Source organism: Carassius carassius, unplaced genomic scaffold (assembly GCF_963082965.1).
Source record: "Carassius carassius unplaced genomic scaffold, fCarCar2.1 SCAFFOLD_57, whole genome shotgun sequence".
NCBI lineage: Eukaryota > Metazoa > Chordata > Actinopteri > Cypriniformes > Cyprinidae > Carassius > Carassius carassius.
Genome location: NW_026775196.1, coordinates 777,501 through 790,000, shown reverse-complemented (window position 1 = coordinate 790,000; position 12,500 = coordinate 777,501). Strand labels below are relative to the sequence as shown.

Sequence of the window (12,500 nt, the reverse complement as noted above, 5' to 3'; positions counted from 1 at the left end):
AGCACCTGGTATTATTCTCAGGCAGTCTCCCATCCAAGTAATAACCAGAACCAAACATTCTAAGATTCAGAGATCTGGCATTGACTCTTTTTTTTTTTTTTTCAAGATTATTACATAACTAATGAAAATTTTCCAAAAAGCTTACAGCACCTGGTATTCCCAGGCGGTCTCCCATCCAAGTACTAACCAAGCCCAAACCTGCTTAGCTTCCGAGATCAGACGAGATCAGGCATAGCCAGGTTGGTATGGCCGTAAGCGAAACCTGCTGCAAAGAGAGGGCTATTTAAAGATCAGACACTCTAATCTCCAGTTCATTATATAAGTTCGGAATAAAACCCAAAAGCTTACAGCACCTGGTATTCCCAGGCGGTCTCCCATCCAAGTACTAACCAGGCCCAAACCTGCTTAGCTTCCGAGATCAGACGAGATCGGGCATAGCCAGGTTGGTATGGCCGTAAGCGAAAGCTGCTGCAAAGAGAGGGCTAATTAAAGATCAGCCACTGTAATCTCCAGTACATTATATAAATAGGGACGAAAACCCTAAAGCTTACAGCACCTGGCAATCCCAGGCAGTCTCCCATCCAAGTAGTAACCAGAACCAAACATGCTAAGATTCAGACATCGGGCATTGACTCTTTTTTTTTTTTTTTTTTTTTTTTTGCACGATTATTATATAATTAGTGAAAAAATTCCAAAAAGTAAAAAAATTTGAAAAATTTCCAAAAAGCTTTCAGCACCTGGTATTCCCAGGCGGTTTCCCATCCAAGTACTAAACAGGCATAGCCAGGTATGGCCGTAAGCGAAGGCTGCTGAAGAGAGAGGGCTATTTAAAGATCAGCCACTCTAATCTCCAGTTCAATATATAAGTAGGGAAGAAAACCCAAAAGCTTACAGCACCTGGTATTATTCTCAGGCAGTCTCCCATCCAAGTAATAACCAGAACCAAACATTCTAAGATTCAGAGATCTGGCATTGACTCTTTTTTTTTTTTCAAGATTATTACATAACTAATGAAAATTTTCCAAAAAGCTTACAGCACCTGGTATTCCCAGGCGGTCTCCCATCCAAGTACTAACCAGGCCCAAACCTGCTTAGCTTCCGAGATCAGACGAGATCGGGCATAGCCAGGTTGGTATGGCCGTAAGCGAAAGCTGCTGCAAAGAGAGGGCTAATTAAAGATCAGCCACTGTAATTTCCAGTTCATTATATAAGTTCGGAATAAAACCCAAAAGCTTACAGCACCTGGTATTCCCAGGCGGTCTCCCATCCAAGTACTAACCAGGCCCAAACCTGCTTAGCTTCCGAGATCAGACGAGATCGGGCATAGCCAGGTTGGTATGGCCGTAAGCGAAAGCTGCTGCAAAGAGAGGGCTAATTAAAGATCAGCCACTGTAATCTCCAGTACATTATATAAATAGGGACTAAAACCCTAAAGCTTACAGCACCTGGCAATCCCAGGCTTTCTCCCATCCAAGTAGTAACCAGAACCAAACATGCTAAGATTCAGACATCGGGCATTGACTCTTTTTTTTTTTTTTTTTTTTTTTTTGCACGATTATTATATAATTAGTGAAAAAATTCCAAAAAGTAAAAAAATTTGAAAAATTTCCAAAAAGCTTTCAGCACCTGGTATTCCCAGGCGGTTTCCCATCCAAGTACTAAACAGGCATAGCCAGGTATGGCCGTAAGCGAAGGCTGCTGAAGAGAGAGGGCTATTTAAAGATCAGCCACTCTAATCTCCAGTTCAATATATAAGTAGGGAAGAAAACCCAAAAGCTTACAGCACCTGGTATTATTCTCAGGCAGTCTCCCATCCAAGTAATAACCAGAACCAAACATTCTAAGATTCAGAGATCTGGCATTGACTCTTTTTTTTTTTTTTTTAAGATTATTACATAACTAATGAAAATTTTCCAAAAAGCTTACAGCACCTGGTATTCCCAGGCGGTCTCCCATCCAAGTACTAACCAAGCCCAAACCTGCTTAGCTTCCGAGATCAGACGAGATCAGGCATAGCCAGGTTGGTATGGCCGTAAGCGAAACCTGCTGCAAAGAGAGGGCTATTTAAAGATCAGACACTCTAATCTCCAGTTCATTATATAAGTTCGGAATAAAACCCAAAAGCTTACAGCACCTGGTATTCCCAGGCGGTCTCCCATCCAAGTACTAACCAGGCCCAAACCTGCTTAGCTTCCGAGATCAGACGAGATCGGGCATAGCCAGGTTGGTATGGCCGTAAGCGAAAGCTGCTGCAAAGAGAGGGCTAATTAAAGATCAGCCACTGTAATCTCCAGTACATTATATAAATAGGGACGAAAACCCTAAAGCTTACAGCACCTGGCAATCCCAGGCTTTCTCCCATCCAAGTAGTAACCAGAACCAAACATGCTAAGATTCAGACATCGGGCATTGACTCTTTTTTTTTTTTTTTTTTTTTTTTGCACGATTATTATATAATTAGTGAAAAAATTCCAAAAAGTAAAAAAATTTGAAAAATTTCCAAAAAGCTTTCAGCACCTGGTATTCCCAGGCGGTTTCCCATCCAAGTACTAAACAGGCATAGCCAGGTATGGCCGTAAGCGAAGGCTGCTGAAGAGAGAGGGCTATTTAAAGATCAGCCACTCTAATCTCCAGTTCAATATATAAGTAGGGAAGAAAACCCAAAAGCTTACAGCACCTGGTATTATTCTCAGGCAGTCTCCCATCCAAGTAATAACCAGAACCAAACATTCTAAGATTCAGAGATCTGGCATTGACTCTTTTTTTTTTTTCAAGATTATTACATAACTAATGAAAATTTTCCAAAAAGCTTACAGCACCTGGTATTCCCAGGCGGTCTCCCATCCAAGTACTAACCAGGCCCAAACCTGCTTAGCTTCCGAGATCAGACGAGATCGGGCATAGCCAGGTTGGTATGGCCGTAAGCGAAAGCTGCTGCAAAGAGAGGGCTAATTAAAGATCAGCCACTGTAATTTCCAGTTCATTATATAAGTTCGGAATAAAACCCAAAAGCTTACAGCACCTGGTATTCCCAGGCGGTCTCCCATCCAAGTACTAACCAGGCCCAAACCTGCTTAGCTTCCGAGATCAGACGAGATCGGGCATAGCCAGGTTGGTATGGCCGTAAGCGAAAGCTGCTGCAAAGAGAGGGCTAATTAAAGATCAGCCACTGTAATTTCCAGTTCATTATATAAGTTCGGAATAAAACCCAAAAGCTTACAGCACCTGGTATTCCCAGGCGGTCTCCCATCCAAGTACTAACCAGGCCCAAACCTGCTTAGCTTCCGAGATCAGACGAGATCGGGCATAGCCAGGTTGGTATGGCCGTAAGCGAAAGCTGCTGCAAAGAGAGGGCTAATTAAAGATCAGCCACTGTAATCTCCAGTACATTATATAAATAGGGACTAAAACCCTAAAGCTTACAGCACCTGGCAATCCCAGGCTTTCTCCCATCCAAGTAGTAACCAGAACCAAACATGCTAAGATTCAGACATCGGGCATTGACTCTTTTTTTTTTTTTTTTTTTTTTTTTGCACGATTATTATATAATTAGTGAAAAAATTCCAAAAAGTAAAAAAATTTGAAAAATTTCCAAAAAGCTTTCAGCACCTGGTATTCCCAGGCGGTTTCCCATCCAAGTACTAAACAGGCATAGCCAGGTATGGCCGTAAGCGAAGGCTGCTGAAGAGAGAGGGCTATTTAAAGATCAGCCACTCTAATCTCCAGTTCAATATATAAGTAGGGAAGAAAACCCAAAAGCTTACAGCACCTGGTATTATTCTCAGGCAGTCTCCCATCCAAGTAATAACCAGAACCAAACATTCTAAGATTCAGAGATCTGGCATTGACTCTTTTTTTTTTTTTTCAAGATTATTACATAACTAATGAAAATTTTCCAAAAAGCTTACAGCACCTGGTATTCCCAGGCGGTCTCCCATCCAAGTACTAACCAAGCCCAAACCTGCTTAGCTTCCGAGATCAGACGAGATCAGGCATAGCCTTTTTTTTTTTTTTTTTTTTTTTTTTTTTTTTTTTATTAAAGAAATTTCAAATAAAGTACAATAGATTAAACACAAGCAATAGAAAATACAGCATTTCTTCTATACACATCTCTACATTACACATCTTTCCTTTACATAGATAATTTAAAAATGTCCTTCACTTCCTGGCAGCTTCCACATTGAATCATTTAAAACACAATAAACTTTTGGGGTAAAAACATCATAAAAATAATCCAACATATTTACACCTTTAAAATACACATACAGCCTTTCAATATATAATTCGGTTTTCCTTTTAAACACAGTCCAAACATCCAACACAATGATTTCCTTTTTAGCCACAGTTCTTCTCTCCCATATTGCACTTTTCATTAGCATTACACACAGATTAATAAAATTTTTGTTTTGACACTTTTTTTCCCAACCAAACATCACCACTCTGTTCCATTCCATTACATTTTCATCCCAGTCTTCAGTCACATCTTTAATTAAACATTTACATTTTCTTAAAAACTCCTCCAGTTCTCTACAATATAAAAACATATGTAAAATCCCCTCTTCCTTTTCCTGGCACACTTTACACAGAGCATTTTCTTCCCTTCCTATTTTATTTAAAATAATCTCAGTAAAAACCACTTTATGCCTTATAAAATACTCCAAACATCCCAATTTAGTTTCCACACACTTCCCTGTCATGTTTCTCCATATATACTCATTTTTTAAATCTTTGAATTTCTGCATCCAGTATCCATTTGCAATAGGCTCTTTAAAAACACCATCTCTAAAAGAACAATAAATCATTTTCAGAGTACATTCCTTAAAATCATACAGTTTTTCCCCTAATTTCACGTAAATACATTTCTCTTTTGGCTCTTCTTCCATACATTCTATTCTTTTAATCCACTCTTTGGGTATTGCGCTTTTAATGATTTCATATTTATTTTTTATGTCTTGTTCACTGTAATCCTCTTTTGCCTCCTCCATTGCATCTATAATAAATTGTGTCGGTAAAAAACCTTCTTTAAATTCATACAATACATCTCTCACTCTTGTTATCCCCACTTCCATCCATTTCTTTAAAAAAATCCCTTTGTCTTGTTTTAAAATGTTTTGGTTTAAGAACAGAGGTTGATTTAAAATGTGTTCTCTCCCATGTGGATCAAACTCAACTTTATCTAAAAATTTTCCCCAAGCACTTAAAATTTCTCTATAAAACTCTGGTAAATTTTCTGTCATCCAATTCTTCGTTTTCATCCATAAAATTCCATCCCCCATGTTAAGATCCCCACATTTGTTTAAAAAATATTTCATCGTCTTTTTCCACTCTGGTTTGTCCTCATCTTGTAGGTATTTCTTCACTACTTTCACTCTCAAACTATTTTTCCTCTGTTCCACATCTATTAAACCTAAACCCCCCTTCTCTACCGCCCCTAAAATCGTATTAAAAGCTATTCTTGCTGGCTTCCCCTCCCATAAAAAGTCAAGAAAACATTTCTTCAACCTCTTTTCTGTCCACATTGGCATATGCGACACATATAAAACATTCCATAGCTTAGACACCATTAAAACATTCAATACTAAAACCTTCCCTTTTAAGTTTAAAGTTCTTAATTTCCAAAAATTTAACCTTCTCTCTATTCCTGTTACTAGTTCCACCCACATTTCATCTCTTACTTTCATCTCATTTTTACCCATTAAAATTCCTAAAATCCTAATTTCTTCCACTTCCTTAAAATTAAAACTATCCTTTAAAACCATTGCTTTACCAAATCTCATATATACCGTCTTTTCTTCATTTACTTTACTCCCAGATCCTTTACAATATTCCTCTACAACATTCATAACTTCTTTGATGCTCTCCTTTCCTTTTACTATTATCGTTGTGTCATCAGCATATTGAAAAACCTTTCCCTCAGCATTATTTTCCTCAATTTCAATTCCAATTATTCCTTCTTTTTGTTTTATGGCCAATCCTAACGGTTCCGATACAAGTGAATATAATAATGCCGAAAGCGGACAACCCTGTCTTATCGATCTTGTGATTTTAAAACATTCTGTTAAAAACCCATTACACTTTATTCTCGTTAAAGCGCCCTTATATAAAATCTCAATATATTTGATAAAATCTCCCCCAAAACCAAATTTCTTTAAAACATCAAATAAATACTCGTGTTCAACCCGATCAAATGCTTTTTCAAAATCTAGACTAATTATGTAACCATCTTCATTTAGTTCTTTCATATACCATATTGTGTCTCTTATACTCATTGTTATATCCGCTATATCCCTTCCTTTTACTCCGTATGCTTGGTTTGTTTCGATTATACTTGGCATTACTTCCTTTAACCTGTTTGCTAAAACCTTTGATAAAATCTTAAAATCTGTGTTAAGCATTGTGATCGGCCTATAGTTTTTTAAATCTACCTTTTCTCCTTTCCTTTTATATATCAGTTTTGTTATCCCCATCCCCATTCTTTCATTAACTTCTTCTTTTTCAAAAATCTCACTAAAAACTTCCTTTAAAATCTTGGTTAAAATCTCTTTAAAACATATATAAAATTCACTTCCCAAACCATCTATTCCTGGACTTTTCTGTTTATTCAGCTGCTGTATTGCTCTTTCAATCTCTTCTTCACCAATTTTTTGATCGCATTCTTTTTTATCTTCCTTACTCACTTTTACTTTTATTCGATTCAACAATTCAATTTTTTCGTTTTCTTCTACACCCCTGGCACTAAAAAGATCTTCATAAAAATTCTTTATTTCTTCTAAAATCTTTTCATTCCCCTCTACAACTTCCCCATTTTTCCCTCTTACCTGTTTTATTGTTTCAGCTTTCCCTCTCTTTTTTTCCAAATCAAAAAAAAACTTTGTGCACTTTTCTCCCTCCACAGTATATTTAGCTTTGCTCCTTAACCTCGCCCCCTCATATTCTTTTTCCTCTATTTCCTTCAGTTTTTCATCCATTTCCTTTATCTTTTGTATATCTTTATTTTCTTTATTCAATTCCGCTTCCAAACATTCCTTTATTTTTTTTTCGTTGTATCTTTTGCATTTGCGTATTATGCTACAATACTTAATTGAGAATTTTTTTATTAAAAACTTTACATTCTCCCACCAAATTCTCTTATCTTCTTCATACATTTCATTTTCCTTTTCTTTTTCTATAATTTCTTTAACCTTTAATACATAGTCTTCATTTTCTAACATTTTTGTATTTAAAACCCATATTCCTGGCCCTCTTTGCACTTTATTCCAATCCAATTTAAAAAATAAGAACTTGTGATCGCTAAAACTTGTTTCTTCATACTTAATATTTTCTATAAAATTCTCCACATTTCTTGTACATAAAATAAAATCAATTCTTGTTTCACACACAAACTGCCCCACTATTTGCCTTCTTGAAAACTCTTTTTTCTTTTCATTTCTTTCTCTCCACACATCTATCATATTATTTTCTGCCATTAAAGCTTTTAATTCTTTTCTCCCTTTGTCAGTTTTAAAAACCATTCCATCTGCCATGTCTTGTTTACTAAAAACCGTATTAAAATCCCCCATCATTATTATTTCTTTATACTTCTTTACAAAACTACTTAAAACATAAAAAAACTCTTTCTTTTCCTTCTCCTCCGTTGGTGCATGTACATTTACTAAAATCAATTCCCTTCCTTCATGTTTTGTCTCTACAACCATACATTTACCCATCGTATCTTTGTATAAAATTTGACTTGCTTTAAAAACATCATCCTTCATTAAAAAAGCCACACCTCTCCCAAACCTCCCATCTCCATTATTGTACAAAATCCCTCCTCCCCATCTCTTTTTATATTCATTCATTACATTTTCTCTCCAGTTTGTTTCCTGTAGTACAATAATGTCTTCTCTTTTACATTTTTCTTTTATATTTTCAAATTTCTTTAAGTTCAAAAGTCCTCTTGCATTAAAAGTCACAACACTTAAAACCATTAAAAAGAAAAATAATAAATATCTAAAACCCATCATTCTCAGTCTTTCTCCTCCAATTCCTTTAACACCTCAAACCTATTTAAACATTTCACTTTTTTTCTTGAACTTTCTATATTTGGCTTTACCTTTAGCGATCTTCTTCGTATTTTTCCCCTCTCCGCCTTTTCCTTCTCATCCTCCTCCATACTAATTTCTCCTTCGTTATCAGTTTCTTTGTCTTGTTCTTTTCCTTTTTGTCCATGAATTGAAGATATGTCCATCGGTGTAATTTGTGTGTCCTCTTCTCTTATTTGTTCATTGTTATTTTCTTTTTCTCCTTCTCCTTCCTGTCTGTTGTTTGTTCCTTCCTCTGTTTCCTTTGGTTGTAATTTGTCTTCTTCATGTCTTTCATCACAATGTCCTTCATCATTGTTTTCTTCATGCACCTGTCTGTCCACCTGTTCTTTCCTTCCACCTACCACCCCCTCCATCCAGCATTCACATTTATTTAAAATTTCTTGGCAATCCGGACACCTGACAGCATTGCAGTCTCGTGCAAAATGTCCCCTTTCCAAACATTTATGGCACTTGAATTCTGGGCACTCTTTCAGTAGATGTTCTGGGCTCATGCACAGCCTACAAGTCTTCACCTGGTGGCTGTGCATCACCCTAAAGTACTGGGGGCCTTCAGCTGTTTCAATCTTAGTGCTGTAAGGGAGTGATGCCACTTCTTTGGGGAACCTCACCTTTACAAACCTTGTGCCGTCTTCGATGTCAGTGTCCGGATAGCACCTTCTTTTGATTTTAGATATGGGGGAAACCCCCCATCCTTCCAATTTGTTTACAATTTCCTTATCCTCCAGGTAGACAGGCAGGTGCATGAAGGAAACAACGTAATCTTTATTTTGCAGTTTTTTTACTTCACAGTCCACTCCCTTTATTGTCAATCCATTGATTAAAATGTCACACATTTCTTCCTGTTCCAATGTCAGTTCATATTCTTTGCCTTGTCTGGGTCTTACAGCCAACACCTTTCCACTTCCAATTTTTTCTGAGATTGCTTTAATTATATCCTCTCCTCTCACACCAATCACATTCTCTGTACTCACGATCACTGTTGCCTCCTTTAAATATTTTCTTTCACCAAATCTTTTCCTTGCTTCTTGATCTTTTACATTTCCAGCTCTTTGTCGCTTCTCCAGTCCAGTGTCATTTGCCGTGCGTGTTCCTCCAGCCAGTCCATTGTCGTTTGCCATAATTGTTCCTCCAGCCATTCTAGTGTCGTTTACCATGCGTGTTCCTCCAGCCAGTCCAGTGTTGTTTGCCATGCTTGTTCCTCCAGCCAGTCCAGTGTCGATTGCCATGCGTGTTCCTCCAGCCAGTCCAGTGTCGCTTGCCGTGCATGTTCCTCCTGCCAGTCCATTGTCATTTGCCATTCGAGTCTCTCCAGCCAGTTCCGAGTCGTTACCATACAATCCGTCCATTTTTGAGAAAAAAAAAAGATCAACCACCCTCCAGACAGCGATATGCTGCTGTTAGGTGGCTTTCAAAAAAGAAAAAATGCCAAAGAAACAATCACAGATTCACAAAACAAACAAAACAACCACAAATAGAAAAACACAAAATGGAGGAGAGCCTTCCTCTCCCAACTGCAGCCAACACTTCCTGTAGCTCTCTAGCGCCCTCAGGTTGGTATGGCCGTAAGCGAAACCTGCTGCAAAGAGAGGGCTATTTAAAGATCAGACACTCTAATCTCCAGTTCATTATATAAGTTCGGAATAAAACCCAAAAGCTTACAGCACCTGGTATTCCCAGGCGGTCTCCCATCCAAGTACTAACCAGGCCCAAACCTGCTTAGCTTCCGAGATCAGACGAGATCGGGCATAGCCAGGTTGGTATGGCCGTAAGCGAAAGCTGCTGCAAAGAGAGGGCTAATTAAAGATCAGCCACTGTAATCTCCAGTACATTATATAAATAGGGACGAAAACCCTAAAGCTTACAGCACCTGGCAATCCCAGGCTTTCTCCCATCCAAGTAGTAACCAGAACCAAACATGCTAAGATTCAGACATCGGGCATTGACTCTTTTTTTTTTTTTTTTTTTTTTTTTGCACGATTATTATATAATTAGTGAAAAAATTCCAAAAAGTAAAAAAATTTGAAAAATTTCCAAAAAGCTTTCAGCACCTGGTATTCCCAGGCGGTTTCCCATCCAAGTACTAAACAGGCATAGCCAGGTATGGCCGTAAGCGAAGGCTGCTGAAGAGAGAGGGCTATTTAAAGATCAGCCACTCTAATCTCCAGTTCAATATATAAGTAGGGAAGAAAACCCAAAAGCTTACAGCACCTGGTATTATTCTCAGGCAGTCTCCCATCCAAGTAATAACCAGAACCAAACATTCTAAGATTCAGAGATCTGGCATTGACTCTTTTTTTTTTTCAAGATTATTACATAACTAATGAAAATTTTCCAAAAAGCTTACAGCACCTGGTATTCCCAGGCGGTCTCCCATCCAAGTACTAACCAGGCCCAAACCTGCTTAGCTTCCGAGATCAGATGAGATCGGGCATAGCCAGGTTGGTATGGCCGTAAGCGAAAGCTGCTGCAAAGAGAGGGCTAATTAAAGATCAGCCACTGTAATCTCCAGTACATTATATAAATAGGGACGAAAACCCTAAAGCTTACAGCACCTGGCAATCCCAGGCGGTCTCCCATCCAAGTAGTAACCAGAACCAAACATGCTAAGATTCAGACATCGGGCATTGACTCTTTTCTTTTTTTTTTTTTTTTTTTTTTTTTTTTGCACGATTATTATATAATTAGTGAAAAAATTCCAAAAAGTAAAAAAATTTGAAAAATTTCCAAAAAGCTTTCAGCACCTGGTATTCCCAGGCGGTTTCCCATCCAAGTACTAACCAGGCATAGCCAGGTATGGCCGTAAGCGAAGGCTGCTGCAGAGAGAGGGCTATTTAAAGATCAGCCACTCTAATCTCCAGTTCAATATATAAGTAGGGAAGAAAACCCAAAAGCTTACAGCACCTGGTATTATTCTCAGGCAGTCTCCCATCCAAGTAATAACCAGAACCAAACATGCTAAGATTCAGACATCGGGCATTGACTCTTTTTTTTTTTTCAAGATTATTACATAACTAATGAAAATTTTCCAAAAAGCTTACAGCACCTGGTATTCCCAGGCGGTCTCCCATCCAAGTACTAACCAGGCCCAAACCTGCTTAGCTTCCGAGATCAGACGAGATCGGGCATAGCCAGGTTGGTATGGCCGTAAGCTAAAGCTGCTGCAAAGAGAGGGCTAATTAAAGATCAGCCACTGTAATCTCCAGTACATTATATAAATAGGGACGAAAACCCTAAAGCTTACAGCACCTGGCAATCCCAGGCGGTCTCCCATCCAAGTACTAACCAGGCCCAAACCTGCTTAGCTTCCGAGATCAGACGAGATCGGGCATAGCCAGGTTGGTATGGCCGTAAGCGAAAGCTGCTGCAAAGAGAGGGCTAATTAAAGATCAGCCACTGTAATCTCCAGTACATTATATAAATAGGGACGAAAACCCTAAAGCTTACAGCACCTGGCAATCCCAGGCGGTCTCCCATCCAAGTAGTAACCAGAACCAAACATGCTAAGATTCAGACATCGGGCATTGACTCTTTTTTTTTTTTTTTTTTGCACGATTATTATATAATTAGTGAAAAAATTCCAAAAAGTAAAAAAATTTGAAAAATTTCCAAAAAGCTTTCAGCACCTGGTATTCCCAGGCGGTTTCCCATCCAAGTACTAACCAGGCATAGCCAGGTATGGCCGTAAGCGAAGGCTGCTGCAGAGAGAGGGCTATTTAAAGATCAGCCACTCTAATCTCCAGTTCAATATATAAGTAGGGAAGAAAACCCAAAAGCTTACAGCACCTGGTATTATTCTCAGGCAGTCTCCCATCCAAGTAATAACCAGAACCAAACATTCTAAGATTCAGAGATCTGGCATTGACTCTTTTTTTTTTTTTTCAAGATTATTACATAACTAATGAAAATTTTCCAAAAAGCTTACAGCACCTGGTATTCCCAGGCGGTCTCCCATCCAAGTACTAACCAAGCCCAAACCTGCTTAGCTTCCGAGATCAGACGAGATCAGGCATAGCCAGGTTGGTATGGCCGTAAGCGAAACCTGCTGCAAAGAGAGGGCTATTTAAAGATCAGACACTCTAATCTCCAGTTCATTATATAAGTTCGGAATAAAACCCAAAAGCTTACAGCACCTGGTATTCCCAGGCGGTCTCCCATCCAAGTACTAACCAGGCCCAAACCTGCTTAGCTTCCGAGATCAGACGAGATCGGGCATAGCCAGGTTGGTATGGCCGTAAGCGAAAGCTGCTGCAAAGAGAGGGCTAATTAAAGATCAGCCACTGTAATCTCCAGTACATTATATAAATAGGGACGAAAACCCTAAAGCTTACAGCACCTGGCAATCCCAGGCAGTCTCCCATCCAAGTAGTAACCAGAACCAAACATGCTAAGATTCAGACATCGGGCATTGACTCTTTT

General features: G+C 38.6%; 15 non-coding genes across 15 annotated transcripts; all 15 read right to left on the bottom strand.

The window, feature by feature from the left end:
- Nucleotides 1-138: 138 nt before the first annotated feature.
- Nucleotides 139-257, bottom strand: LOC132138140 (5S ribosomal RNA). The gene has a single exon (XR_009432446.1). It is a non-coding gene; the product is annotated as a 5S ribosomal RNA (ribosomal RNA).
- Nucleotides 258-341: 84 nt separating this feature from the next.
- Nucleotides 342-460, bottom strand: LOC132139303 (5S ribosomal RNA). Its single transcript, XR_009433528.1, has one exon. It is a non-coding gene; the product is annotated as a 5S ribosomal RNA (ribosomal RNA).
- A 567-nt stretch (nucleotides 461-1,027) lies between these two features.
- LOC132139302 (5S ribosomal RNA) lies at nucleotides 1,028-1,146 on the bottom strand. The gene has a single exon (XR_009433527.1). It is a non-coding gene; the product is annotated as a 5S ribosomal RNA (ribosomal RNA).
- Nucleotides 1,147-1,230: 84 nt separating this feature from the next.
- On the bottom strand, nucleotides 1,231-1,349 carry LOC132139301 (5S ribosomal RNA). Its single transcript, XR_009433526.1, has one exon. It is a non-coding gene; the product is annotated as a 5S ribosomal RNA (ribosomal RNA).
- Nucleotides 1,350-1,919: 570 nt separating this feature from the next.
- LOC132138139 (5S ribosomal RNA) lies at nucleotides 1,920-2,038 on the bottom strand. Its single transcript, XR_009432445.1, has one exon. It is a non-coding gene; the product is annotated as a 5S ribosomal RNA (ribosomal RNA).
- Nucleotides 2,039-2,122: 84 nt separating this feature from the next.
- On the bottom strand, nucleotides 2,123-2,241 carry LOC132139300 (5S ribosomal RNA). Its single transcript, XR_009433525.1, has one exon. It is a non-coding gene; the product is annotated as a 5S ribosomal RNA (ribosomal RNA).
- Nucleotides 2,242-2,807: 566 nt separating this feature from the next.
- On the bottom strand, nucleotides 2,808-2,926 carry LOC132139298 (5S ribosomal RNA). Its single transcript, XR_009433523.1, has one exon. It is a non-coding gene; the product is annotated as a 5S ribosomal RNA (ribosomal RNA).
- An 84-nt stretch (nucleotides 2,927-3,010) lies between these two features.
- On the bottom strand, nucleotides 3,011-3,129 carry LOC132139297 (5S ribosomal RNA). The gene has a single exon (XR_009433522.1). It is a non-coding gene; the product is annotated as a 5S ribosomal RNA (ribosomal RNA).
- An 84-nt stretch (nucleotides 3,130-3,213) lies between these two features.
- On the bottom strand, nucleotides 3,214-3,332 carry LOC132139296 (5S ribosomal RNA). Its single transcript, XR_009433521.1, has one exon. It is a non-coding gene; the product is annotated as a 5S ribosomal RNA (ribosomal RNA).
- Nucleotides 3,333-9,736: 6,404 nt separating this feature from the next.
- LOC132139295 (5S ribosomal RNA) lies at nucleotides 9,737-9,855 on the bottom strand. Its single transcript, XR_009433520.1, has one exon. It is a non-coding gene; the product is annotated as a 5S ribosomal RNA (ribosomal RNA).
- Nucleotides 9,856-10,421: 566 nt separating this feature from the next.
- Nucleotides 10,422-10,540, bottom strand: LOC132138720 (5S ribosomal RNA). The gene has a single exon (XR_009433002.1). It is a non-coding gene; the product is annotated as a 5S ribosomal RNA (ribosomal RNA).
- A 575-nt stretch (nucleotides 10,541-11,115) lies between these two features.
- LOC132139294 (5S ribosomal RNA) lies at nucleotides 11,116-11,234 on the bottom strand. The gene has a single exon (XR_009433519.1). It is a non-coding gene; the product is annotated as a 5S ribosomal RNA (ribosomal RNA).
- An 84-nt stretch (nucleotides 11,235-11,318) lies between these two features.
- On the bottom strand, nucleotides 11,319-11,437 carry LOC132138568 (5S ribosomal RNA). The gene has a single exon (XR_009432855.1). It is a non-coding gene; the product is annotated as a 5S ribosomal RNA (ribosomal RNA).
- A 562-nt stretch (nucleotides 11,438-11,999) lies between these two features.
- On the bottom strand, nucleotides 12,000-12,118 carry LOC132138138 (5S ribosomal RNA). Its single transcript, XR_009432444.1, has one exon. It is a non-coding gene; the product is annotated as a 5S ribosomal RNA (ribosomal RNA).
- Nucleotides 12,119-12,202: 84 nt separating this feature from the next.
- LOC132139293 (5S ribosomal RNA) lies at nucleotides 12,203-12,321 on the bottom strand. The gene has a single exon (XR_009433518.1). It is a non-coding gene; the product is annotated as a 5S ribosomal RNA (ribosomal RNA).
- Between the last annotated feature and the right edge of the window lie 179 nt (nucleotides 12,322-12,500).